Source organism: Equus asinus, chromosome 21, assembly GCF_041296235.1.
Source record: "Equus asinus isolate D_3611 breed Donkey chromosome 21, EquAss-T2T_v2, whole genome shotgun sequence".
Classification (NCBI taxonomy): domain Eukaryota; kingdom Metazoa; phylum Chordata; class Mammalia; order Perissodactyla; family Equidae; genus Equus; species Equus asinus.
Genome location: NC_091810.1, coordinates 67,910,267 through 67,937,708, shown reverse-complemented (window position 1 = coordinate 67,937,708; position 27,442 = coordinate 67,910,267). Strand labels below are relative to the sequence as shown.

At 38.7% G+C, this 27,442-nt stretch overlaps 1 protein-coding gene and 1 non-coding gene across 8 annotated transcripts in view; one reads left to right on the top strand and one right to left on the bottom strand.

Annotated features, from left to right (window-relative positions):
- The window catches only part of NEK10 (NIMA related kinase 10), a 214,473-nt gene that overhangs the window by 79,656 nt on the left and 107,375 nt on the right, over window positions 1-27,442 (bottom strand). The window lies entirely within an intron of this gene.
- LOC123279739 (U6 spliceosomal RNA) lies at window positions 3,763-3,868 on the top strand. The gene has a single exon (XR_006518002.2). It is a non-coding gene; the product is annotated as a U6 spliceosomal RNA (small nuclear RNA).

Below are 27,442 nucleotides of genomic sequence, written 5' to 3'. Positions count from 1 at the left end.
CCAGTTTTCAAGCTATAGTTAGAAATACAAGAAAAAAATTTGAAACTCTTTATCACTATCTCAAGTAAACATATTAAAAAGTATCTTTAAATTCTCCCAGACTCAGGTGAATCAAGAAGCACAATCAATTAACTCCAATGTAAGCACTAAATCTCAATGAACCATATAAACATTGCCTATTAAGTATCCAAGGAAGTTTTCATTTCCAGAAACAACAACCCTTCCATGGTAGATGGAATTGTCAACCCCAGTTCTTCACTATTCTGGAGATTTTGTACATCCTACACTTGCCATGGCCTTTTGGGGGGCAGTGTTCATTACCTGCTCCTGCCTTTGGTCTTAATTGTGTTGTCTTGCTCTAGTCAATGGAGTGACAGGGCACCAGATCAAAGCTTTAGTCATAACAGGTATTGAGTGCTCTCATTTGTCTCTCTAGAAGCTTCTTTCCATTACCAAGAGAAGAACATATCCCAGTAGCTGCTATGGCACCAGCCTGGACCCAGCCTAAGACACATGGAGCAGATCTGCCCCAGACAACACATAAACAACTTGCAGCCTGAAGGAGAACCAGCCCAGAAGACCCAGAGACCTGTGAGTCTGACAATAAATGCTCACTGTTGAATGCCACTTAGATCCTTGTGGTGATTTGTTATGCAGCATTATTATGAGAAAAACTGACAGATACAGCCTCCTCCCTTTGCTATTCAACTCCAACTTATAAAGTAGGGGGGAGATCACAGTTAAATATGTTTCAGGAAATGACAGCATCCAATTGTGTTCATCTCTTCTAAAATTCCATTTCTAATTTGGACAAAAATGCTATCAGTCTTTAAATGAAGTTAAGCTGTGAGGGTTTATAGGTTAGACATCTTTTTTTTAAATGTGGAGGGGAGCATGGTTCCTGTGGGTATTTTGGACTAACAGAAGTTTCCTCTATCACATTTGTAGAATGAAACTCAGCAAAGTGTTAAAAGCACTCAACGCCCAAACACTCCAAACAAAGTAGTTTGAGAATTTAGTTCTATGATATGCACTTAGGACTGTGCTCAGCCCTCTAAATTAAGGGAGTGGGGATTAATGGTTACCTTTGACAGTGAATTAAGGCATAAAGAAACTGATAAATTGGTATCAGAAGGATCAGAGTAGATACAAACCAGTACTGACTGGTGAGAATAACCAAGGAGTTGCTATTCTCGTGAGATTACAGAGAGTACCCAGTGTAAGAGTAATATTATGTACTTGCAGAGGAAGGTATGACTTCCAGGTTTCTCAGTTAAACATCTTCATATTTGATATTTTTGAGTTCAATAATATGGCAATGGGGAAATTTCCAGGGATTTGCTGGTTCTAAGTGCAGAAAAAGTGACCCGTATTGTTACCTGGTCAACAGTTCACATTAAAAAACGCCTTAACAAGAAATAATGTTGTCAACAGGAAAAATGTTCTTGGCTCCCCACAGACAAATTTCACATGTTTTAATCTACTGAGAACTCAGAAGATTTGTTTCCTATTTCCAGAAGCTCAGGAAGCAGATCCTCTGAGCGCTCCACCCATGTCCCCTCAGACCCCTTTGCCCCATCCTGTTCCGGTTGTGTTTTCACTCGCAACAGCCAGCATCTGTACTTCTTTGGAGGACGGCCTTCATTTTTTCTCAAAAGATAATTGCTCAACGTAAGGGAAAACAGTTGTAAGAATAGAGTTTACTCAGTTTATTTTTCTCATCATTACATCTCCGCCTTCTCACCAGAGATCACAAACTCTTCTCATTCCCACAGGCATGTCCCTTTGCACTGTGGCTTTGCAGCTCCGCCTATCAAGAGATGGAGTCTACTTCTCTACCCGTTGAATCTGGGATTGACCATATGACTTGCTTTGGCAGAGAAGACATCAGCACAAGTGATGCAAGGAGAGCCTTGAAAAGTACTTACTCTTTGGGGCTTACTCATTCTTTTGGCTCTTGAAAACCCTATGAACACAACCAGGTGATTAAGCCCAAGCTTGCCTGCTAGATGATGAGGAATACATGGCCCAGTTACCATAACCCCCAAAATTCATATGTTGAAGTCCCAATGCCAGTGCCTCAAAGTGTAACCATATTTAAAGACAAGGTCTGTAAGAGATGATTAAATTAAGATGATGCTGTTAGGGCAGGCCCTAACCCAGTGACTGGTACTCTTACAAGAAGAGGAAGAGACACCAAGAGTGTGTGCACACGGAAGAACCACCATGTGAAGAGGCAGCAAGACGGTAGAATCTTGGTGACTGCAACTCAAGGAGAGAGGCCTCAGAGGAAACCAAACCTGCCGACATTTTGATCTTGGACTTCCAGCCTTCAGAACTGTGAGAAAATAAATTTGTTTAAGCCACCCAGTCTGTGGCATTTTGTTATGGCAGCCTTAGCAAATTAATGCAGGCTCTTATGAGAAAACCTACTCACATGTTTTTCATCTTCAAAAAGAACCCAGCCTTTGGAAATATTGCTAAAGTCATTGATTCAATCACTACCTGCAAATATTATAGGGTTTTTGGTAATTATTGTCTGAAAACCATTGTAAAATAATTCACTGTCTTATAATAATTTCCAGTGTCTCCACTCAAGGTGAGCACAACCACATTTAGAAAAATACAGAGTTACAGCTAGCAATGCTTCATTTAGGAGAAAGAAGTTAAATAGTACACACAAAACACACAATTCAAAATGGGTTTTCTTTTTCCCAAACAAAAAACTTATTCTGTATTAAAAAATGATCATTCCTTTGTGATTTGGGCATCTAAAATATTTTAATGATAAAACAGAATATGGCATATGTGATATATAACAAAAATAGGGGCTCTTCTGGCAAAGTTTAAAACATCTACAATTAAGTGTGTAAAGATTACAGCAATTTTAAGTTATATTTCAATAAAAAAATTTATTAATTTATCATTGCTGACATAATGTACAGCATGGTGACTATAGTTAATAATAATGTATTATATACTCGAAATTTGCTGAGAGAACAGATCGTAAGTATTCTCACTACACACACAAAAACCTAACCGTGAGGTGATGGATATGCTAATTAGCTTGATTGTGGTAATTATTTCGCAATGTATATGTACACTGAAACATCACATGTACACCTTACATATATAAAATTTTTAATTGTCAATAATACCTCAATAAAGCTGGAAAAAAGTTATAAGTGAAGCCAGGGGTTGTATGGAGTTAGGTAGATAGCAAGGACAATGTATATTTATTATAAATACTCTAATAAACAAGTAACGTAACTCAGAATCAGCAGCCTTTGAGAGGAGGAAGGACTCAAACTTACTTAAGTACTACTTCTGTTTTAAAAAGGCGTAGATTCACAAACTGATAGTGAAAACAAGGTAGAAGAAAGATGAAGAAGGAAGGATGCTTAATCTAATTTTAAAAAGACAAACTATTTAGATTTTTAATTTCTATTAGTTGTCCCTTAATGATAGATAAACAATTAAGTTACTAATTTCCAATTATTCTATTTACTCACTAAAAGAGGTAAACAAGCAAAATATTGTACCTATATGTCTTTCAAAATATTTTAAATATGAACATTTTGATAATTCCTAAATAATTCAATAATATGATGATCTATATAAGTGGGATGGGGGCTTCTTTCCTTTGAATGGAACAAAGTAAATGAAATGAGATGACATATGTTAAAAGCCTTTGCATGTAGATAAATATATTCTTCTTTCCTGCAGTTGCCATATTGCATATTTGTTAAAAGTCTGATTATTGTGCTCACTTTGTCGGCACATACACTAAAATTAGAACATACAGTGAAGATTAGCATGACCTCTGCACAAGGGTGATATGCAAATTCACAAAGCATTTCATATTTTGCAGGCAGTGAGATGACAGGCAAAAGGTACTACACATGAGGACTATACTCTAGTTAACAAAGTTGTTTCTCTTAGGTGTAAAGGCTAACAATTCTGATACTGCTGTATGTGTTTACTGCAACTGAACAATTAAGTGAATGGACGGCAGGTGGCAAAAGCCAGGTTTCTAATTGTTGGAGTGCAAGGTTATAGATAAGCAAAGAAAGGAGTCAGACTACTATTCAATGGGGTAATGGATAAGAGTTGGAGACAACAGTATGAACTCATGTTTAGCTTAACATTCATACAGATGGTAACAATAGAAATATTTATACATATGTGTATATACACAGCTTAGTACACACACATATATATATCTCCTTCCTCTATCAGCTGAAAAGGCGTAGAAATGAGGATACCCTAGTAACAATGAGTACACTTAGTAACAATGAGTACACTTAGCACCAAATCTTGGTTTTTAATAAAAAGAGTCAGGACTCCTTGGAGAAATGGCTGATTCTAAGACTCGAGCATCTCGAGTACCAGGAAATTAGAGTTCAAAACAAAACCAAACAAACTCACAACGATGGAAGGTATGTCAGAGGGATACAGAGGATAATGTAAAGAGTAACCAGTCGTCAAATGTGGAACACAATTTGAGCAACAAAATAAAAAAAGTAGTGTATGAGTCAGTTTGGGCCGCCATAACAAAATACCACAGACTGGATGGCTTAAACAGGAATTTATTTCTCACAATACTGGAAGCTGGGCAGTCCAAGACCAACCAATCCTGTTCCCCAGTAAAGGTCTTCTTCCTTCCCTGCAGATGGTCTCCTCTTGCTGTGTTCTCACATAGCAGGGAAAGCTCTCTGGTGTTTCTTCTTCTAAGGGCACTAATCCCATCATGAGGGCCCTACCTTTGTGACCTCATCTAGACCGACTACTTCTCAAAGACCTATCTTCCATACCATCACACTGGGGGTTAGGGTTTCAACGTATGAACGAGGGGGAACACAATTCAGTTCATAGAAAGTATTATTAGATTATAACCCAGAGTATAAAATAAATATCCACGAGTTCATACTGATATAAATAAATGACTGAATAAATAAATGAGGGCAATAGAGAAATCTCTTATACAGAAGAATGTGAAATAATTTATGTGGATATTCCACCTTAAGGAGAGAGAGCCTAACTCCCCACACCTTAAGTCTGAGGTACACATAGTGACATTATTCCAAAGAACATATTACAGAAAGGGAGAAAAAAAGGAGTAACTTTACAGCAGAGATGTCTGACAAACACTATCTCCAGCCAGGTGATCAAGATTAACATCAACAGTGTTAAAGTCATATTGATAGCATGTACCCTTGATAAGATGTAGTAAGAATGGCACTTTACATCTATGATTTTCCTCCTAAAAGCACATTATTCCCGTCTAATCATGAGAAAAATATTGGAGAAATCCCATTTGAAGAAATTCTACAAAATAACTGACCAATAATCTTCAAAACTGCCGAGGCCATTAAAACCAAAGACAGCCTGAGAAACTGTCACAACCAAGAGGAGCCTATGGAGACATGGCTACTAAAAGTAATATGGTATCCTCAATGGGATTCCAGGACAGAAAAATGATATTTGGGGAAAACTGAGGAAATCAGAATGGAATATGTGCTTTAACTAATAAAAATGTATTTATATTGGTCCATTAATTGAGACAAATGTACCCTACTAAAATAGGATGTTACTAATAGGGGAAACCATGGTGAGGGGGGATATGGAGCTCTCTGTACCATCTTCACAACAATTAAGTAAATTTAAAACTGCTCTAACGTTAAAAGTTTAGTTTAAAAACTTTATCTTCTGTAGTGAACTATCAGAAGAGGCTTCTTCCTCCCTGTTTCCCTCCCTCCCCTCCTTTCTTCTACATATACGTACCCAGCACCTGCTCTGTGCCAGGTGTGGGGCAGGTGCAGAATCCTTGCATTTGTGGGGCTGACAGTCCAAATGGACAAGACACAGTAAACAAAATAAAGCAAAAATGTGGTTGATGTCATGAAGAAAAGTACAGGGTTCTGGGAGGCAGCACAAGGCGGACTTTAGTCATGGGGCGTGCTGGTGTTGTTAGGGAAGACTTCCCTGAGGAGTAACATTTTAAGCTGAGATAAGAAGGAAGCACAGTCATCAGCTAGCAAGAGAGTTCTCCGGGCACGGGTACAGCGTGAGCTAAAGGGTAGATGGAAATGTCATTCATGGAAACGGAGATCAAAGATGAGGGAGATTTTGGTGAGGGAGCATCAAGTTGGCCTTTGGGTAGGTTGATTTTGAGCTTTCTCTATGGGGAGATGTCATGGCAGTAACTGAATGTCTAGATCTAGTGTTCACAAGAGATCTGACACAGCCCATTAGGGAGTTGTCAGCATAGAGAGGCGTTTACAGTTATGAAGGTGACAGAGATAGCCTTGAGAGAAGGTACAGAGAGCTGCAAGAGGAAGGCATAGGACTGACCCCTGAGGTTTTCTGATACTTTGGAGTCAGAGGGAAAAGAGAGGAATAGAGCCTGAAAAGGAAGGAACAGTCAAAGAAGCTGGAGGAAGAACTTTTTATGAACCAGGAGAAAGAAGCCTTTCCAAAAGAAGCCCGTGGTGGGCGATGGCTTCCAAGAAGTCAAACGTCTTTAAGACTGAGCACAGGATGCTCACCGGTGGTCTTGACAAGAATTGTTTCAGTGCAGTGGTGGGTTCTGGGAGGTGAAGAGGCTTCAGCTATCTGTGACAACACTGAATTTTACCTGAGCTCCACGGTCCTGGGAAAAATAGCCATGATTAAAGGAAACCCCTCACCTATTCACTCTTATGTGTTTCAGGAAATGGCTTACTACAAAGAAATATCCTTCTCCATATAACTTAGAGAAGATTCACCCATATTGGTTTTGTTCACCTGTGACAAGCCAGACACAGAACCCTTCAAATTCTCTTTCTTTGCCTCATAAATGATTGGCTGAACTGTTTTATCTCCACTGAGCAATGGGAATAAAATGCTTGTTAACTGAACTTTGGTTAACTTTTTCTCCTTCCCAAGGTTCCCCTAAACTTGGGCCCACCCAAAGCCTGAGTCAGTATACAACCCTCCCCTAACAACCCCTGCCGAGAACAGGCTGGCCTCAACATTCTCTAATCTGTCAGATCACAGCCACCTCCACCTCCACTCATTCATCTCCGTCATCCTACTTACCCAAACATTTCTTTCTAGACTTATTCACTTCTCCCTATAGAGGAAGAAAAGCCCTTCTCTGTCTGACCTTTGAGATGCTCACAGATCTTAAAGTAGAGAAGGGGGAAGCAATCTATTGTAGTAGTCCTCTTCTTCTTGTAATAATCCTTTCTAAAAAAGTCTCTGCTTACCTACGTCTGGATTTGTTTTTTATGTGACAGTTTGGATAACTCATTTGAGAACCCTGGCTATAAAGAAGTGTAGATATAGGGAAGTAGCTGGAGAGGGGCAAAATGGGGACTTGGGTTTGCTTTCCAGACAATAATTCTACAAGATATTTGAGGGTCTATGCAAAGAATCCAGCAGAGAAAGAGAGGTTGAAGATGTGGGAGAAAGGAAGAAAATGAAACCCCTCCAGGCCCTGGGGTGAGTCGGGCAGAGAGGAATACACAGCCTCAGCTTGAGAGGGCAGTGGAAGAGAGAGTAGCTTCAGGGGACACCCAGGTTTCACCTAAAGCCAGGAGGGGAAGTTTCAGGGAAGAGATTAAAAGGAGATTGCTGATCTTAGAGAGAATGCCAGAGGTAGAAGTGCAAGAGCTGGGCAGAAGGAAAGGAATAGTGGCCACTTACAGCCCATGGAGAAGAGATCCAGGGCAGTGTCAGGGCTCCCAGTGCTCCCATTCTCTCTGAAAGCAGTGGCCCAGCTGCGTCCTTGGCCCCAGTCTCTCCTGCTCCAGGCCACACTCTCCAAGGCCACTAAAGTGACCCTCCCATAATGCAAAGGTGATTCCTTCACCACTTCTGGGGACCAGATTGCATTCTGTCACTGCCCTGTGAGTCTCAACCATTAACAGCAACAAATAATGTAAAATCCCTCCCTTGACCCCAAGTGCTCCTGTAAGTACCATTCTTTTCTTCATTTCCAAGTAAAGTCTCTTGAAAAAGTACTCCCCCACCGACCATCCACTCTTCAACGCCAATGGAGTCCAGTTTCTATTCCTGTCACACCATTGAAATGGCTCCTCTTTACAATGCCAATGGATTACTAATTGCCTCACTTGCTTTAGGTAAATTCCCTGCAGTTTTTGACACCATTGACTGAGACTTTACTTTTTGAGACATTGCTATTTATTTCATTTATTCAATAAATATTTACTAAGCACCTCTAAAGTATACTATTATACCTGCTTGGAATTCATCAACAGACAAAGACACCTGTCCTTATGGAGTTTGCCTTCTAGTAAAGGACAGGGGGCAGGGAAGGTATAAAACAAAACACGATAAAATAAAAAGTAAATTATCTAGTATTTTCATAGGTGATAAATGCTCTAGTAAATAGAAAACCTGGACCAGAGTAAAGGAGATTGAGAGTGGATGTCAGGAGGCAGGTTGCAATGTTACAAAGGGTGGTCTCGTCTTCCCTCTTAGATCCCACACAGTGACACTTTTTTCCTTCATCCACACATTGAATGATGTTTTTCTTCTTACTCTTCACTCTCTCCTTAGATAATTTCACTCACACCAAGGCTTCCACTAAAATCACATGCCAGCAGCTCCTACATCTAAACTCTATCCACACGCCCCTCAGGGGAACACAGGGTGCCTCATCCTGGGGTGGGCTCTATTACAGAGCACTAGTTCTTAGGGTTAAAGAGCCATACTCTGTGAATGATGTCAACAACCTTCACACTTTCCTGAATTTCAAGGGCTGTTTCGGGGATGTAGCAAAAGGGCTGGGGCATCTCTGCAGACAAAGGCCAGAGCTGCTGCACCAGGGAGACCGTCAGCTCCAGGCAAATATCTTAAACGCCAGGGCCTGTTTTCATAATTCTTGGTGGGACCCATGACTGTCTTTGCCCTCGCAATACCTTTAGGCAAACATTTATTTTCGTTTTTCTACCTCCACCTCTGCTGCCATTTGCACTTCAAAGAAGCTTTTGGCTTATAAATATGTGAGTGTGCGTATGGGCACACGTGAGCTTTTTCTTAACCGGAGAGACTCAGAGCCGGCTACTCTGCACCCCGTTGAACCTTTCTGATGCCAAGATCCAGTGTTTCCACAGTATCTGCCTCTTCAGATCTATCCCTAATTCTTGGTGTATCCACCATTATCACCTAGTGACCCACAGTTAAACGTAACCTTCCAAATGCTAGTACTTTCCACAGAAAACAAAATTATAATATCTGACAGCTGTGAGTTCATAAGAACAAGCTTATACACATCACCAATAAACAGAAAGAGATACTAGGGCTGAGGCAGATTCATTTGTCAAAGGGTATGTGACATTGGAGAAGAAATTAAAACTTTGAGAGAAATTGAAAGCTATCATTGAAAAAGTATCTCATTGGCAATATAATGATGTAGCCTCTTGGAAGTGGCATTTGGAGACATCATAAGAGAAAATTTTCCCTTAAATGTTAGAAAATGCTAATAAAAAATCTTGAGGAGTTTGGGACATAGGGAAAGCTAAATGTTTGGAGAAGTTTCTTTTACTGAAATAATTCACCCAATAATATTTGCTTCACTGGGTAAAGATAGAAAAGGGATTTTTGCATCCCATTGCAATGTATTAATTCTGAGTCTATTAAAAAAGTACATTTAGTTCTCAGGTTCTGGCTATCAAACTCTCATCTCCCTAGACTGCCTTAAAAAAAGGAGAAAGAGAACTAACTTGTTGTTAAGTGAAAAAGAAACAAAAATGTAAATTTTAAAGAATATAAACCATCTACCTGAGAACTCAAGATCTACTATTTGCTCAGTTGAGGAGGCAAAAGTCCAAATGAATTCATGGGTATAAAAATCTGACCTGAAGTGATTAATTAAATCTAAATGTCAATAACTACAGTTTATTGAGACTGAAAAGCAAATTACGCTGCATCTTGGAATGATTCAATGTAGAACATTTAGCAATATAGGATAAATAAAATACACGCATGCACACAAGTGAATGTGCACTTGTTTGTGTGTGCATGTTAGCAGATGTTTATGGTTGCTGGAGGTGAGTAAAAGGTACCTGAGAAATGGCTCAAAAACAGTCACTATGGTGAGATGGGAGTTAATGAGAATTAATGGGGAGGAGGGAAGTTGGGAGAACCTGGGGGAATAAGGGGCTCACATTATGATAAATCATGATATATAGATATTCAGTGAGACGAGCAGAGCTTAGCATAAAGGACTCCAGGTGGAATGATGACTGTAGTCGCAAGACCCATCCATGTTCTGATCTTTTTATGTGAGGCCCTATTTATTATATGTACCTAAAGGTATTGATAGAATATGGTCTAGTCTCACCAGCGTCACAAAAGTTAAAGGGCATTCTGACCAGCCCAGTGGTGTTCTCCACTGTGGAGGAGTAAAGAGATTGTGCTGGTGGAGAGACAGAAAGGCAGAGTGAGCCACCACTAATAGCATGGCCTAGGAAATGGGGAGAAGAGAAACAGATCGGACCTGAGGAAGAGAATAAGGGAAGGCGACAACCTCCTTATCTTCTAGGCTCCCAAGTGTCTGCCTTGGGTGACGGGGTGGGTATCAGTATCATTTAACATAGACACAGGAGGAACAGGTGTGGAGGAAGAAACTAGATCAACTTGGAATATATTAATTCATGCCTATGAGATCCATGATTGGGGATATCCAATGGGTAACATCATTGTGGATGTTAGCAGTCCCTTAAAACTTTAGCCTCAGAGGCTCTGCAGCCTGGAATCACAGAAATATTCTCAGCTCACCGATGCCCGCTGCTCTTAAGCTAAAAAGATTTGATATCTAAACAGCTCTAAAATCGTTCTAAATACAAACATCTTACATAGAGAAAAGAGAATTAGATGACATGTTCAAGAGCCATGGAATACTATATCATGCTACTGAAGGAAACTGGCCACACCCTTATTACAGATTTCAGAGCCTGCCTGCTCCTAGGTTGCATCCCGGTTTTTCAGCTTTAGCCAATGGAAATTCAGGACACTCAGTTAAATTTGAATTACTAAAAAAATTTGGGACATATTTAAACTAAAAAAATGGAGTATTTGCAACATAAACTGAAAAATACTTGTTGTTTATCTGAAATTCACATTTTGTTGGGCATCTTGTATTTTATCTGGCAATCCTAGCTGCAGCATTCTTTTCATGCTCTCCTTTGTCAGTGCTCAAGTCATCCCTCTTATAAAAAGGCATACCAAAAGCTATTGAAACATTAAATATGGTTTCCTGCATTTATTTTATAAAAATAATAATATCAGTGTACTTATAAGGGGCACTTGGGACATTTCTCTAAAAGCATTACGTTTCTCTCATGTTGCATGAAAACGAATTAATGTGTCTTAAACACACAGAAATCAATGATTAGAAAGTTCTTTTAAATATAAGCAGCGTCTTAAAGTACAAAACACATAGAAATATATGAAATGTTAAGTCCAGGCCCAACTTTTATAGCAATGAGCATATATTATCTGTAAACATTTTAGTTAAGTAATAACTAGAATGCACTATGATCATCAGAATAGCCTCATTACTTCCGTAGGTCAGTGTGGGCCATGAGTGGTTTCTAGATGCCAAACCTTCACCTTGGGTCACCTGCCTCCTATGGATTGGGCTTAGAGAGATGTACAATTCAGATTCCTAAATAACATTTTAGGAGCTAGAATGACAGGAGTGATAGATGACTCTTAAAACTAAAACTGACCCATTATTTCATTGATTAATGCAATACTTCTTCAAGCTAGGGAATATATATAAAATTCATGATAGAAAAAAGAATCCATTGACACCATTTTATGCAAACCAGGACCTGTGATTACCAGTGTGGCTGTCAATCTACCTTTAATTGATTTGTTGTTTTAACTGGACAAAGCATAGTCAAGTTAGACTCAATTTTCATCTCCCCTCTAGATCAGTAGACATAGCCCAGGTAGCACAATTGATTTCGGATCATTTTACACGACACTGCAATTTATTTAGAATCTGTTCATGAGATAATACATGTGTAAGTGCCATGAAAAATAGCAAGTGAGATACAAATGCAAAGTGGCATTATTATTATACAGAGAAACCTGGCACTTTTCATAGAGATTGTGACAATAGGTGGGTGAGGAAAGAAACAGGCAACATAATAGAAATGGTAGTGAAGGTGGGACTGCCATGCTGCTGAATTCTGAGGAGGTCTGAGTGGACAACCAAACAAACATTTGACCTTTAACCTGTTCAAATCAAAGTCAAATAAGCCACGCCCTTTTACTACTGGTAGTGGTAACAGGGGTGTCAGGCAGTCTCTTCCAGCATGTCCAGTGTGAGAAAAATATGTCTGATCACAAATCACTAGTGACAGTCTACTCTCACCCTGCTCCACCCATGTGATCTTTGCTCTTAGTTCACAGCAACCCTTATCTAGCATGTTCCCTCCCATCATCTCCAAGCAATACCATCCTTTAACATGTAGATCAGGTTCTACCTATTGGGTGAAACCTTCTCTTACCAAGCCAGCAAACACTGATGGCCTGACACCAAATTCTAAAAGCACTACAGCCTGTATGCTTACCTAGTCATACTTCCACTTATTCAACAAATCCATATAAAGCACCTATGATGTGCCAGGCACTGTTGTAGGTGTTGGGACACAAAATGAACAAAACCAATGCCAAAATCTCTGGCCTTGTGGATTTTACATTCTACCATGGGAGACAACTAACATATAAGTAAATAAATAAAAGTTTATTAAGTGCTATGAATAAAATAGATGAATTTGGTTTTTTTTTTTTAAGATTTTATTTTTTTCCTTTTTCTCCCCAAAGCCCCCCGGTACATAGTTGTATATTCTTAGTTGTGGGTCCTTCTAGTTGTGGCATGTGGGATGCTGCCTCAGTGTGGCTCGATGAGCGGTGACATGTCCGCACCCAGGATTTGAACTGACAAAACACTGGGCTGTCTGCAGCAGAGCGCCAGAACCTAACCACTCGGCAACGCGGCCGGCCCCATGAATTTTTTTTTAAGCGTATTTTATGAATTAGCCAATTAACTGTTCTGGGGCATCAAGCAGCTATTTGACCTCTGGAAGGTCTCAATTTTCTCATCTCTGTAAGATAGAGATTTATAAGATATATTCCTATTCTGGAATGCTGTATCCATCAATTAAGGTTTAAAAACATCTTCATGAAAGATTTATGGAGTTTTAAAACAAGGATTAAATTTGTTTTTCAGTATGGTCTAAACATTGAGGATAGAGGCAATATTATGTTCAAAATTAGATCACTTTTTACTCAAAAACAACTTTGTGAGTATATAAATGCTTTTAGATGTATTCCTTTGGTACACTGTTAAAGCCTGTTTTTTGTTTCAGATTTTTAAACAAAATAAGGGATTTTTATTCTAAAAGATAGCTAGCACATACTTCAAAGTCACTTTTAAGAAATCATTCTTTTTCATCGTAGATGCCTTAGACTCAATCCCCACTGTATTTCTTCATAAAATGCTGGGCAGATAGATCCTAAATCTGTAATCTTATGTAGCTGAAAAAGAAAAGAAATGCTTTCCTTTTTCATCTTTTAAACAGAAGTTCCATAACCCTGAATATATGAAAAACCTTTGGCGTGGCCTTTGGCAGCTTTCTCTTGATTGATTTTACTGTCTCCCTATTCCTGAGAAGTCAACCATTTACTAACCCCGAATGAAGAAAGCTATCAATAGAAAACACAGATTCAGTGTGATTTGAGGAGTACAATGAAGATTCTTTCACCCAAATATCTTCCCTGAGGCCAATGTTTGCATGTCACAATTAGCGATCTCTTCTTTTGTGTTAAACACTGTAGACATTTCTGGGAAGTGGATAAGAAGAAAATGAGGAGGAGGGATTAAAATGAGGAATCCATGGCCAGAGGATGTTTGATAATGACAGTCTGATTGATCATCAAGTAATTGACAATAGCCTGATATATCATGTCCAAGGCCACACAGAGCATCTTTATAGTAATTTCCCTAAAATTAGAGTGTGGAATTAAAAAAAAAAGAGTATAGAAATGAAGAAGGAAGAGATTTCAGAGAGCAAGGGAGGAGCAATTTTATGTCACATTTTATTACAACTGCTCCTTGCTATCTGTAACTCTGAAGTGACAAGAAACTGTTTTCCTTGGTACTTTGTTTTGCTGACATTCCGGTTTGCCATAATGGGTTCTCTCTCTACTAACCTGACTAAAACCTAAGGTTTTAAACAAAAACAATTGTCCAATGTACGATTCAGGGTAAAAGTTAAGAGATGGTGGTCCCTTTTCACTACCATTTTTTGTCATAGTTCCGCAGAGTCCACTCTGACTTCTAGCAACCCTGTGTACAGTAGAGCAGAACCCTGCCCAGTCTTTTTGTGCCATCCCCTCACCTTCTAGCTCTGTATCAGACGATGTTCTGCCACTATTTATAGGGTTTTCATGGCCAATTTTTTCAGAAGTGGGTGGCCAGTTCCTTTTTCCTAGTGTATCTTATTCTGGAAGCTCCACTGAAACCTGTCCACCATGGGTGACCCTGCTAGTATTTGAAATATTCGTGGCATAGCTTTCAGCATCACAGCAACACACAGCTGCCACAGTATGACAACCGACAGATAGATAGTGGGATTCTCTGACTAGGAACAAACCCAGTCCATGGCAGTCAGAGCGCTGGATCTTAACCACTAGACCATGACAGCTGGCACTACCATTTCACCCACACTAAATTGCTAATTTCTCTCCTCCTCTAAGGAAGAAGCTACATGGTCTACCTCAACTTTTCTCTTATTCAAGTCACTGAAATGAAAGGCAGGCAGCTTTTACTGTCTTTACAAGAATCATCCTTGAAAATTTCCATATTCCCAACTCCTAATACCACTGAAATTAATTTTAACAACCTAAACACTTACAAAAATAATCCCTTCTTCTCTCTTTAAGCATAATAATTACAGATTTTCAAAGGAGAAAGAAATAAAGCACTTTATTCAGTACCAAATTTGTTATGTTTCATTTAGAAATTAACTGTTGTCTGTGTCTTCCATGGGATGCTAGCTCTATATGAAGAGAATAATCAATTTAGCAACAAATCCAGCGTGGCTGAATGGAATGACGTCTTGATACTCTGGGTCTGTGGAAAATTTGGCGTCTTCTTTGTGCTTTAATTTCGTTTCCCATACAACAGGAAAATGACTTGACCAGTGTGTCATGAGGATTGCCAAATGCAACATGTTTTTTAAATATAAGGCATAACACACTGTATTTACTCAAATAATTTCTACTCTTCCCCTTTCCTCACATGTTGGCAGTTTAAATGGGAGACAGCACAAAATAGAAACAGAAAAAGTGAAATAAAAAAAGAAAGATTGTCCTTTACTTTGTTTTCCACATTTAGAGATTGTCACCTTAATTTATTGTACCAACACTAAAAAGCTCAATGGTTTTACATTGATAACTAGATCTCTTTAAAATTGTCTTCTCCTTTCTCAAATTTATGAAAATTATAAACTAACAAGCTTCATGAATGGATTCATTGTCTGAGAAAGAAAAGAAACAGGTTATACCCAAGAAGAAAGTCCTCAGTAGTCAATGAAAAGATAAAGAATTCCAGACAGGGTCATTACAAATTCAATACAACAAGAAAAAAATAAGTGACTGAGGGCCAAAAAAAACATAAAAATTCACAGTACTAATATAAAATAAAGGAAACATTTGAAACAAGCAAAAAAAAGTATTTAGTACAATGATAGCCGTTTGTCACTGATGAAAGATACAAGTGAAAATAAAGATTCATGAACCTTAACATATTTACACTAAACTGCATAAAAACAAACAAAGTAGAAACTGTTATAAGTACAAAGGACACTATCATGGACTGAATGTTCATGTCCCCCCAAAATTCGAATGTTGCAATCCTAACCTCCAATGTGATTGTATTAAAAGGCGGGGCCTTTGGGAGGTGATACGGTCGGGAAGTCAGAGCCATCATGAATGGCATTAGTGTCTCTATAATAGAAATCCCAGAGAGCTTTCTTGCCCCTTTGAACATGTGAGGACACAGTGAGAAGATGGCCATCTGTGAATCAGGAAGCAGGCTCTCACCAGACACTGAATCTACCAGTGCCTTGATCTTGGACTTCCTAGCCTCCAGAACTGTGAGAAATAAATTTCCGTGATTTATAAGCCACCCAGTCTATAGTATTTTGTTATAATAAGCCTGAACTGACTAAGACAACCACTAAATCTAAAAAAAACACACAATAGCAGTGGAAGATTTTTACACACCAATTTATCATTGATATAAATAAGGATATAGAAGATCTGAAAAATTTGTCAATAAATGCAGTTGGATAAGCATATATTGAGCTCTGTGGCCTAAAAACAAAACATATTCTCTTCAAAGAATCTGTCAAACTTGCATAAACTACATATCATATGTAGCAGACTATTATTTTGCTAACTTGCAAAGAAAGCACTTTTACTGGTACACATGCCCTTGTATGCTCTCTTCTTATGCTATTTCTCAGCTTGGCCATATTACTGGCTTTTGCCAATGAGACATTAGCAAGTGTGATGCTAACAGATACTTGGTAAGTGCTTGTACATGAAGGCTATATTTTTGGAACTCTGACCCTTGAGACACTCCTTCTCAGATCCCAACCACCATACTGCAGGAAACAAAGCCCAATCTAGCCATATAAAGAGAACACATGGAAGTAAACGAAGGATTCAGCCAATAGCCCCAGGTGAGCTCCCAGCCAATAGGCAGCACCAACCATCCTTGGAAGAGATTCCTCCCACCCTAGTTGAGCTGCCCAGCAGATTCTGAACAGAGTGAAGATAAGTTATCCTCGCCAAGCCCTGTCTAAATTGCAGAGCAAATTATTTGAGCAAATAATTATTGTTGTGTTAATCCAGTAATTTTGAGGTGAATGATTATTTGAATCAGGGTACAAAGAATTTCTTAATTTATTCTGAAAAACTGTAATTGTATCACATGTACTCTATGACGTAAGAAAATCAAATAAAAATAAGCTTTGAACAAAGAAAAAACTCCAAAACTTTGAACTATGAAAAATTACTTTATAATTTACTTAAAAGTGAAAGAAAACAAAATTTTAAAAACAAATGATTTAGAAAATAAAGACAATGAGAATTATACATATAAAAACTAAAGAAATCAATAAACTTAAAAGGATTGAAATCATACAAAGTATGTTCTCCAACCACAGTGGAATGAAATTTGCTATCATTAACAGGAGGAAGTTTGGGGAATTCATAAATCTGTGAGAATTAAACAACACAATCCCAAATAACCAATGGATTAAGGAAGGAATTAAAAAGGTAACTACAAAATACTTTGAGATGAATGGAAACAAAAACACTACATAGGAAAACTTATGGGATGTCCCTAAAGCAGTGCTTACAGGGGAATTTATAGCTGTAAATGCCTACATTAAAAAAGAAGAAAGATCTTAAACATATCACCCAACCTTTCACCTTGAGGAACTAGAAAAAGAAAAGCAAACTTAAACCCAAAGCAAGCAGAAGGTAAGAATTAATAACGATTAGCAAGGAAATAAATGAAATAGAGAAGACAAAAACAGAGAAAAGCAATGAAAACAAAATATGGCTCTTTTGAAAATCAGCAAAATTGAAAACCTTAGCTAGATTGACCAAGAAAAAAAGAGAGAGAGAAGACTCAAATTACTAAAATCAGGAATGAAAGAGGGAGCACTAATATCAACTTTACAGAAGTAAAAAGGATTTTAAGAGAGTACTATGAACAATTGTACGCTACCAAATTAGATGACCTAGATGAAATGGACATATTACTAGAAATACATAAACTACCAAGACTGACTGAAGAAGAAAAAGAAAATCTGAATGCAACTGTAACAAGAGACTGAATCAGTAATCAAACAACTTCCCTTGAACAAAAGCCCTGGACTAGATGGCTTCACTGGCAAAGTCCACCAAAGTTTAAAGAAGAACTAACACTAATCCTTCACAAACTGTTCCAAGAAACAGAAGAGGAAGGAACGCTTTGTAACTCATTCTATGAGGCCAGTCTTACCAGGATACTGGAGCCAGCAAAGCTATAACAAGAAAGGAAAATTACAGACCAATATCCCTTATGAATAGAGACACAAAAATCCTCAAGAAAATACTAGCAAACTGAATCTAGCAACACATAAAAAGGATTATATACCATGACCGAGTAGGATTCATCCCAGGAATTCAAGGTTGATTCAAAATATGAAAATCAATCAACGTAATACACCACATTAACAGAATGAAGGAAATCATCTCAATAGGTGCAGAAAGAGCATTTGACAAAAATCCAACTCTCCTTCATGATAAAAGCACTCAACAGACTAGGAGTAGAAGGGAAGTTCCTCAACCAAATAAAAGGCGTCTGCACAATTCTTAAGCAACATCATACTTAGTGATAAAAGACTAAAGGTGTCCCCCTATGAGGGTAAATAATGCAAATTAAACAAAAAAACTGTATTTTCCCTGACGCAAAAGGGAAAGAGACTTTCCAATACCCTTGCCCCCTTCCCCACTTTTCCTAGTGCGTTTCTTAGAAAACCTGTAATTGTGAATCCTTTCTCTGCCCCTTTAAGATATATGTAAATCTTTTTAAAACCTAAATAAGCCTCTAGTCAGTTTTACACGCCAGGAATCTTTCTTAAGGACCTGGGAGTCATCTCTTTGAGATGTAATTAGTGAGGAAGACAGCACCCCTACCGTCCAGTTTCTGTGCGAGCGTAGGAGCCTAACTTCAGCTGTACCTGGCTCCGAGTTACAAACCTACCTCCTGTCATAAAGATACAGAATTTTTTCTTTTAGATAAAGGCAATTAGCAAACACAGGTGGCTACTCAAATTACTAGGTGAATTTAGGATGAGCTACCTGTGACAAGTGGTGCTGTCAAGTCCTCTTACTTGAAAACTAGTTATCATTTATTTTGAGAACATGTATGTAAAGGGTTGCATCTGCTTATCTATATAAAAGGATGAAATTTCTATCTTTGCATTTCTTTCTTTGTATCTTTCCATCTTGTTAGTGGATTTCCTGTGATATGGATCGCAATCTGGTTTAATGCCTATTCAGTAATAAAACTGTTTCTCTTCTACTTTTGTGGAGAGTTCGTCTAGGTTGGCAGGAGATTTTGTTCTTAATTTATATTTCCCTACCATCTCCTAAGATCAGGAATAAGAAAAGATTGTCTGTTCTCACCATTTCTATTTAACATTGTACTGAAGTGTATAGTCAGTGTAAATAAGAAAGAAAAAGAAAGAAAAAGGCATTTGTATTGAAAAAAAAAGAGGAAAAACTATTTCCATTCATGGATAACGTGATCTTGTATATAGAAGATTCTAAAAAATCCACAAAAACAATTACAGCTAATATGCAAGTTTAGCAAGGTTAGAGGATATAAAATCAATACACAAAAACCAATTATATTTCTATGCACTAGCAATGAACAATCCAACATTAAATTAAGAAAACAATTTCATTTAAAATAGCATCAAGAAAGAATAAAATAGTTAGGAATAAATTCAGCAAAAGACATCTACTACTTGCACACTGTAAACTACAAAACATTATTGAGAGAAAAAAGACCTAAATGAATGGAGAGGCATCTTGTGTCCAAAGACTGGAAGACTTCATATTGTTAAGATAGCTGGGTGAGTTTCCTCTCATTGCTGTAACAAATTGCAACAAACTTAGTGACATAAAAAATAAATTTATTATCTTACAGTTCTGGATGGTACTAAAATGGTTCTTGCTGTGCTAAAATCAAAGCTTTGGTAGGACTTCATTTTTTCTGAAGGCTCTTGGGGAAAATCCATTTCCTTTCCTTGCATTTTCAAGCATGTACAGACTGCCCACATTCCTCGACTTATGGCCCCTTCTATTTTCAAACGAGCAATGGCCAGTCGAGTCTTTGTCAAAGCACATCACTCTGATACTCTTCTGCTTCCCTCTTCTGTATTTAAAGGCACTTGTCATTACATTGGAATCAGTAACCTCAAATCCATCTGCTAACTTAATTCTCCTTTACCTTGTAACGTAATGTACTCACAGGTCCCAGGGATTATATTAGGACTGTAGATATCTTGGGGATGGGGGATCACTTTTCTGCCTATCACAAAGGGAACATTCCCCAAATTGATCTACAGATTAAACGCAGCTGGGTTTTTTTCACAGCAATTGACAAGGTCATCCTAAAATTCACATAGAAACACATGGGACACAGACTAGCCAAAACAATCTTGAAAAATAAGAATGAAATTGGAAGACTCATGCTTCCTGATTTCAAAACTTTCTGCAAAGCTACAGTCTTAGTTACTGTACGTGGGATGGACATAAGAGTAGGCATATAGATCAATGAAACAGAATTGAGAGTTCATAAATAAATCCTTATATTTATGGTCAATTGATTTTCAACAATGATACCAAGATAATTCAGTGGAGAAGAATAGTCTTTTCAACAAATGGTGCTGGACAACTGGATATCCACACGTAAAAGAATGAACTTGAAACCCTACTTGACACCATGTACAAAAATTAACTCTAAATGGATCATAGATCTAAACATAAGAATTAATAAAAACTCATAGAAGAAAATATAGGTGTAAGCCTTTGTGACCTTGGATTTGGCAATGATTTACTAGACATAATGCTTAAGCATAGCAGCCAAATTAATAAGTTGGATTTCATCAAAATTAAAAACTTTCGTGTCTTAAAGAACACTATCAGAAAGTGAGAAATGAATCTACAGAATTGGAGAAAATGTTTGCAAATCACATATCTGATAAGAGCCTGGTATCCAGAACAAATTAAGAACCTCTTACAACTCAATCCTTTGCGTGGTCACTCAGGCCTCACCACAGGCAGTTACAAGGCTTTGCCCGGCAGACCTCAAGGGGGAAAGCTGTCCTCTCCACACGAGACTTGGTGCACTGCCTGGAGGGAGCTGCAGTCAAGAACTCAGCCCCCACTCCCCAATCCCAATCAGCCATGTTCGTAGGCATAGGTGCATTCCTAGCCCAGGCACCTCCATTCAGAGGCCTCCTTACCAGAGGACTCAGCTGAGGCACTTTCCAGGAGCCTCAGCTGAGAGCACCTTATGAGGGAACTGGGCTGAGGCAGGGCTTTCAGCTGCTGGCAAGATTTCTGCATACTGTTAATGAACAGTTCCACACACTGTAAATGTATAAAAACAGAGGCAGGAAGAATATACACCAACTCAGGGTGGTGGTTCCTTCTGGGGAGAAGGGGGAAATAGAAGGGGGAGAGGCCTTCAATTAAATCCATAACATTGTTTCTTTTTTAAAAAATTCTTAAAATAAATGTAATAAATGTTAAAACCAATTGTGCATAAATGGATATTTGGTAACTTATGAAATATTTCATAATAAAAAAATAAAAAATATTGAAACAATGGTTAGCACTAGGTGGTAGAATTACACGTGATTCTAATTTCTTTCTTGATTCATTTAACTATTTTTCAAATTCTTCCAAATGACAGAAATTTCTTTTTTAATGATAACAAACAATACACGTGTTTTTTAAAAAGGTATCACTACCAGTAAATTTACTTAAGAAGATAGCTTTAAAAAATGAAACAGTATTAAAATCTCATCCTGGTGTAAAAACCTCCACAGGTATTTTTAATAGTTCAGGGCTGAGAAATGTTGGATTTTTTTAATGCAGCCAAAATTTAAAAGCTGAAATTTAGACATATCTAAATTATAAGTGCCAGTCAGGAACTGAAACAGAAATAATTACAGCTATAACAGTTATTCCTGTCAATTAAGGTCCTTTTGAAAACACAACCTTAAATAAACCAGGATTATCTGAAAGTATTTATTCAAGCTAGAGCTGTATCTAATGATTAATAGACTTTTTTTTAGAAGTGGAACACATAATTCAATGGCTTTCAAAGATTTTTCTAGAACTCTCTCCATATTAAACAATGTGCAAAAGCCCAATGTATAGAAGAGGTCAAAACAAAGGCACTTTGAGCCAGCTCCGATGTCCTGGTGGTTAAAGTTTGGTGCACTCCACTCTGCCAGCTCAGCTTCAGCTCCTGGGTATGGACCTACACCACTAATCTGTCAGCAGCCATGCGATGGCAGCGGCTCACATAGAACTAGAAGGACCTACAATTAGTATATGCAACTATGTATTGGGGCTGTGGGAAGGAAAAAAACAGAGAAGAAGACTGTCAACAGATGTTAGCTCAGGGTGAATCTTTCCCAGCAAACAAACAAACCAACAAACAAAGCCACTTTGTCTAAAGTAGGGGGCTGAGTTCTGAGTCCTCTCTTGCTCCACAGATTATGCCCTCTGTCACACCTTTAACCTCTCTCTCCGTTAATGGCTCTTTCCCCTCTGAACACAAACATCCTCAAGTCTCCTGGTTTCTAACCACCACCCCCACTCTCATGTTCTTTCACAGTAGTTTTCTCTACTGGTTGGTGTCATTGTTCTACCTACCATTGTTTGCTGTCCCTGCTGTAGTCTTGCCTCAATCCTTACCAGTGCCCTGAAACCACTCTTGGTAATCATTGCCTACCTGCAAATCCAAAAGATATTCTTCAGTCTTTTCCACTGAGTCATGAAATCACCCTATGAAAATGGCAGCTTTCAATACTTGGCCTTTCCACAGTACTGTATTCTGTTGACTTTGGAAAAGCACTGTGCTTTTCCTCAGAAACTTTCTCATGTCTTATCTGACCTTATTTTCTCTTGGCTTTCATTCTACTTCCTCTCTGCCTACTCCTTCCAAGTCTCCCCCAAAGCTTCCTCTCTCTGTCTGTCCCTTAACTGTTGTGGCTCCTCCAGGTCTTGCTCAGCACTTGTCTATTTCACTGCCATTTCCACCCAGACACTGATGACTGTGTCTCCTCACCAACTGGGAACTCTCTCCTGAGGCTCCCAGAATATATTTGGGTTGCTTATTGGACATGACAGCCTAACTGCCTCAAAAGCAACTCAAACTCAATATACTCAAAACTAAATTAATTATTTCCCCTTCTTTGCAAATCCTTCCCTATGAATTCCCTAAGCACTTAGATGCTGCTGTGGGTTGAATTGTGTGCCCAAAAAGATATGTTGAAGTCCTAACTTCTGGTACCTGTAAATGTGGCCTTATTTGGAACTAGGGTCTTTGCAGACGTAATCAAGTTTTAAGATGAGGTCATACTCGATTAGGGTAGGCCCTAATCCAATATGACTGGTGTCCTTATAAGAAGGGAAAACACAGACACAGACATAGACAGACATGGAAAATGCAATATGATAATGAAGCTAGAGATTGGAGTGATGCATCTAAAAGTATGCCCATTGCCAGATCTGTCCTGTCCCACCTGCCTCCCGGGCCCTCATGAGCTTGTTCAATAGAGAGCCCCATTTCCTAACACTGATAGCTGTCTGGCTTCCTAGGGTGAGGACTGGCCTCCATCATGGTTTCCCTCATGATAGCCTTGGTGAGAGCTACAGCAACTTCTGCACCCAGCCTTCAGCCAACTGCTCTATGGGAAACTCTGGCTACACACACCTGCTTCCACAGCACTCCCAGTGGGGTTGAGGAACACAACCCAGAAGCATAGGGAAGTTAAGGCCTATGGACTAACTTTGACCACTGAGAGACAAGAGAGGAATTCTTCTCCCTTCTTGACCCCAGTGGACCATTCTAATGCACAGAGATTCCTAAAGATCTGTCCAGAGATATCCCACATGACCAAGTAACTGGCAGTTTCCTAGTGAAGCTGTGGCCAGCTTGGTAACACACCACATAATATTCATGGTCCTTCCTTCTCTTCCTGGTTTCTTGTTTTCCATTACTCTCAAAGCCCTGAGATTACTACCTCCCATCCCCAATAAAGACTCAACCTTTAAGTTCCATTTTTTATAGAATCCAGGCTAAGACAGCAAGTTGTTTAAATACCATTTTTCCCCCCTAAAAGAAGAGATAATGATGGTCCTTCTCATTGGACCACTGAAAGTATTATGTGAGACAATGCCTAAAATAGTTAGTATTTAGAAAATGTTACTTGTTCTGTTAATAATACATACATGAAAATCCATCACCATTTTTGCATTCCTCCCCCTCTTTGGTGGAGGAAGAAGGAATTGGAGAATGTGTATGTACCTAATGTGCCTCTTTTCTTTAATCTTTACTGTACTCATTAGAAACCCTTACTACTGCACCTCGTGCTATAGAGGCACGAAGCTCATTTATGCAGGAAAGACACCAATAAAGGCCGTTAGCAGGCTTACAGAGTCTCTGAGACACCCAAGAGTCAAGCTTGGGGGCTGTACAGTGAGGAATAATGCCCCCGGAACATCTCGCACCATTGACACTGGACAATAGATACCAAGATACCAACACCACCATCTTCTACCACCACCAACTTTGTCCTTCTTCCAAATGGACTCTGCCTAACACACACGCTCTCCTATTTCTCGCTTACAAACCCAAGTCTTGCTGAGGTTATCTGAATGACAGAGTCTAAACCACATGGTGAGCTATAGCTGCAAGGGAGGTTATGAAAACACACTTTTATTCTGACTTGCTTAAGGAGAGGATATTCATAAAGCGGGAAATTCCCCAAAATATCGGAAATGTGTTCATAAGGTCATCTGGACAGCCAGAAAATATGACAAATGTCCATTGTATATCTGTTTGAGAAACTGTCCCAAACCAAATAAAATATGACTCCAAATAAAAAAGAAAGACAGAAGAGAAAGTGAGAGTAGGGAAACAATCTACCTACTGAGGAATTCTTGCCAAGGACATCTTGTGCCCAGGTAGTCTGTGCCTGGGGATGAGCACTAGCTATTTCGTGAGTTGACCCAACAGCTGCTGCTGGGGTCACGGTAACAATTTGGGATGCCCTAGACAAAGTGGGCTAAATGCTTTTTAATGCTTTCTGGGTCACCTCTTTCTAGTCCTCAGCCAACTCAACAGAGTAATTAAAACTCAAAGTGAACAGAAGCAAATTCCAGTTGGGCTCAATGTTATTCACCAACCATTAGTTAGAAATCTTAGAAGAGATCAATACCTGGCCAATAAGCATCTGCAATATCAAGATGATAGGATTTTTATTCTTACAAGAAAAGATGTATGAAAAGACGGAAATGAAAATACTTGAAGAAAGAAAACAAATCACTTGTATCAAGTGTATCCATCCATCACACTACCAATTAATCTTACTAGAAAACATAGACTCCTAGAATTATGGGTTATTTCCTCTTCTATGCTATATATATATACAATAAGTCACTAAGGTTTTTAAATATTTCCTTTGAAATTTATATCCTACCTCCTCCGCTTTTCTTAAGACTTTTTTTTAAGAGTAGTTTTAGGTTTACAACAAAATTGAGAGGAAGGTATCGGGATTTCTCATATGGCTCCTTCTCCCATATCCTCTTTCTTTTTTATTCTCATTAACAGCAGGTCCAAATAGCCCACACCTGGATTATTACAAATGCCATCCTCTCTTAAGTGCTTTCATTCATTCATTCACTGAACAAGTATTTACTGAACACCTACCATATGCCAAGTCCTCTCTTTCAGAGAGTTTTGCTATAAAAGTACAGAGAAGAGCCAGTCCTGATGGCCTAGTGGTTAAAGTTCGGTGCTCTCACCACTTCAGTGGCCTGAGTTCATTTCCCAGTTGTGGAAGCACACCACCCATCTGTCAGTTGCATGCTGTGGTGGTGGCTCACATAGAGGAACTAGAAGGACTTACAACTAGGATACACAACCATGCACTGGAGCTTTGAGGAGAAAAAACAGAGAGAGAAAGAGAAAAAACGGACAGAGAAAAGGGGGTCAGTAGTTGGAACAGAAAGAGAAGAGTAACTATTTGTTTGCTTGTTTTTTTAAGATGGGAACAAGGACAGTATGCTAATAAGTTGTTGGAATGAGCCAGTGGAGGTGGAGAAATTAATGATGCAGAATTGAGAGGAGAGAATGGCTGGAGTGGTGCCCTGGAGGAAGCCGAGACACAGAGGGAGGGTGGCCTTCTCTAGGACTGTGAAGCAGAGTCACATGAGAGCAGGACCACTACAGGGAGGCAGGAACGGGTAGGTGGGAAGACACGGAAGCACAGCCTGTGGAAGTTCTCTTCTGCGAGCTCCTACTTTCTCAGTGAAGTAGGGAGCAAGGTCCTCAGTGTAAAGGTTGAAGTTGAAAGTCCTCCCTCCATTAATCCAAACCTTACTCATAGCCAAATGAGGACGGCCTCCTCACAAGGCCTCCCCACACACTGACTTCCCGTTTCACTAATCGCTTGCAGCTGCTTCAACTACTTGTGTCCTTCACCAGGCTTGCTCTGCTATTCTCCGTCAACATAGCAGCAGAGGGGGTTCAAGATAAATACTTGATTCCATCAAAACACATATTATTTGCCATTAATTCATTAGTACAAAACTTGAAAATATATATCACTAGATAGATGATACCCAGACCCCAGGAAAAATAATTTTACTTACATGACCAGAGCATATACAGAAAATAATGAACATCTTTTGTTAATTGCATACGAACAGAATAGGAGGAAAGGTCCTGTTAAGCAGAGAAGTGCCACAGGCTTGGCTGCTCTGCCAGTGGCCCTTGGACACTCTTGAATGTAGAACAGTGTGGCAGACAATCTGGTCAAAAACTACTTGGTCAAAAAGAATTCGAGTTAAGACCGATCTATCTGAAACTCTGATGCTGAAACATATAAAGGCATAAGAACTTCTCTCTATTCTTATTTTAATGATTAAGAAGAAATTCTGGTGAAAATGAAAATTTCTTTGAGACAATAAGAAACGGGTTACCAGTGAATATTCCCTGTCATTGCATTTTCCACATATTGATAATCATTTTGCTATAAAAAAAACTTTTTTGACTTGTTATTTCTAACTGATTTTTAGCCAATTATACATGCCCTGTGTTGTATGAATTAAGGAGATGCTGGAAATTTAATTTGGATGTCTTAAAAAAGGAGACCGGAGGAATAAATTATGACTTATCCAGATAATAGAACACAATACAGATATTAAAACTGAAGATACAGAAAAGTATTCATCAATACCAGTGTGTGTATGTATGTGAGTGTGTGTGTGTGTGTGTGTGTTTACATAGGAAAGGATTTGAAATTGGGACACCAAATCATTTTCTGTGAGCTTTTCCCCTCTCTGAGGTGGTAGGATTCTGCGTGCTCTTAAAGGGAATTTTTTCTTTATTTTCTGCAAGGAGAATATGCTACTTTTGTGATAAAGAAACAATAGAAGAAACTTTAATTGACAAGTTTTGAGCTTTTTGGGGATTGGGGGTTTTGTTGCTTTTTGTTTTGTTTATCCTTCTCATCCTTTAATTTCAAATTCACTTTTAGTTCATGAT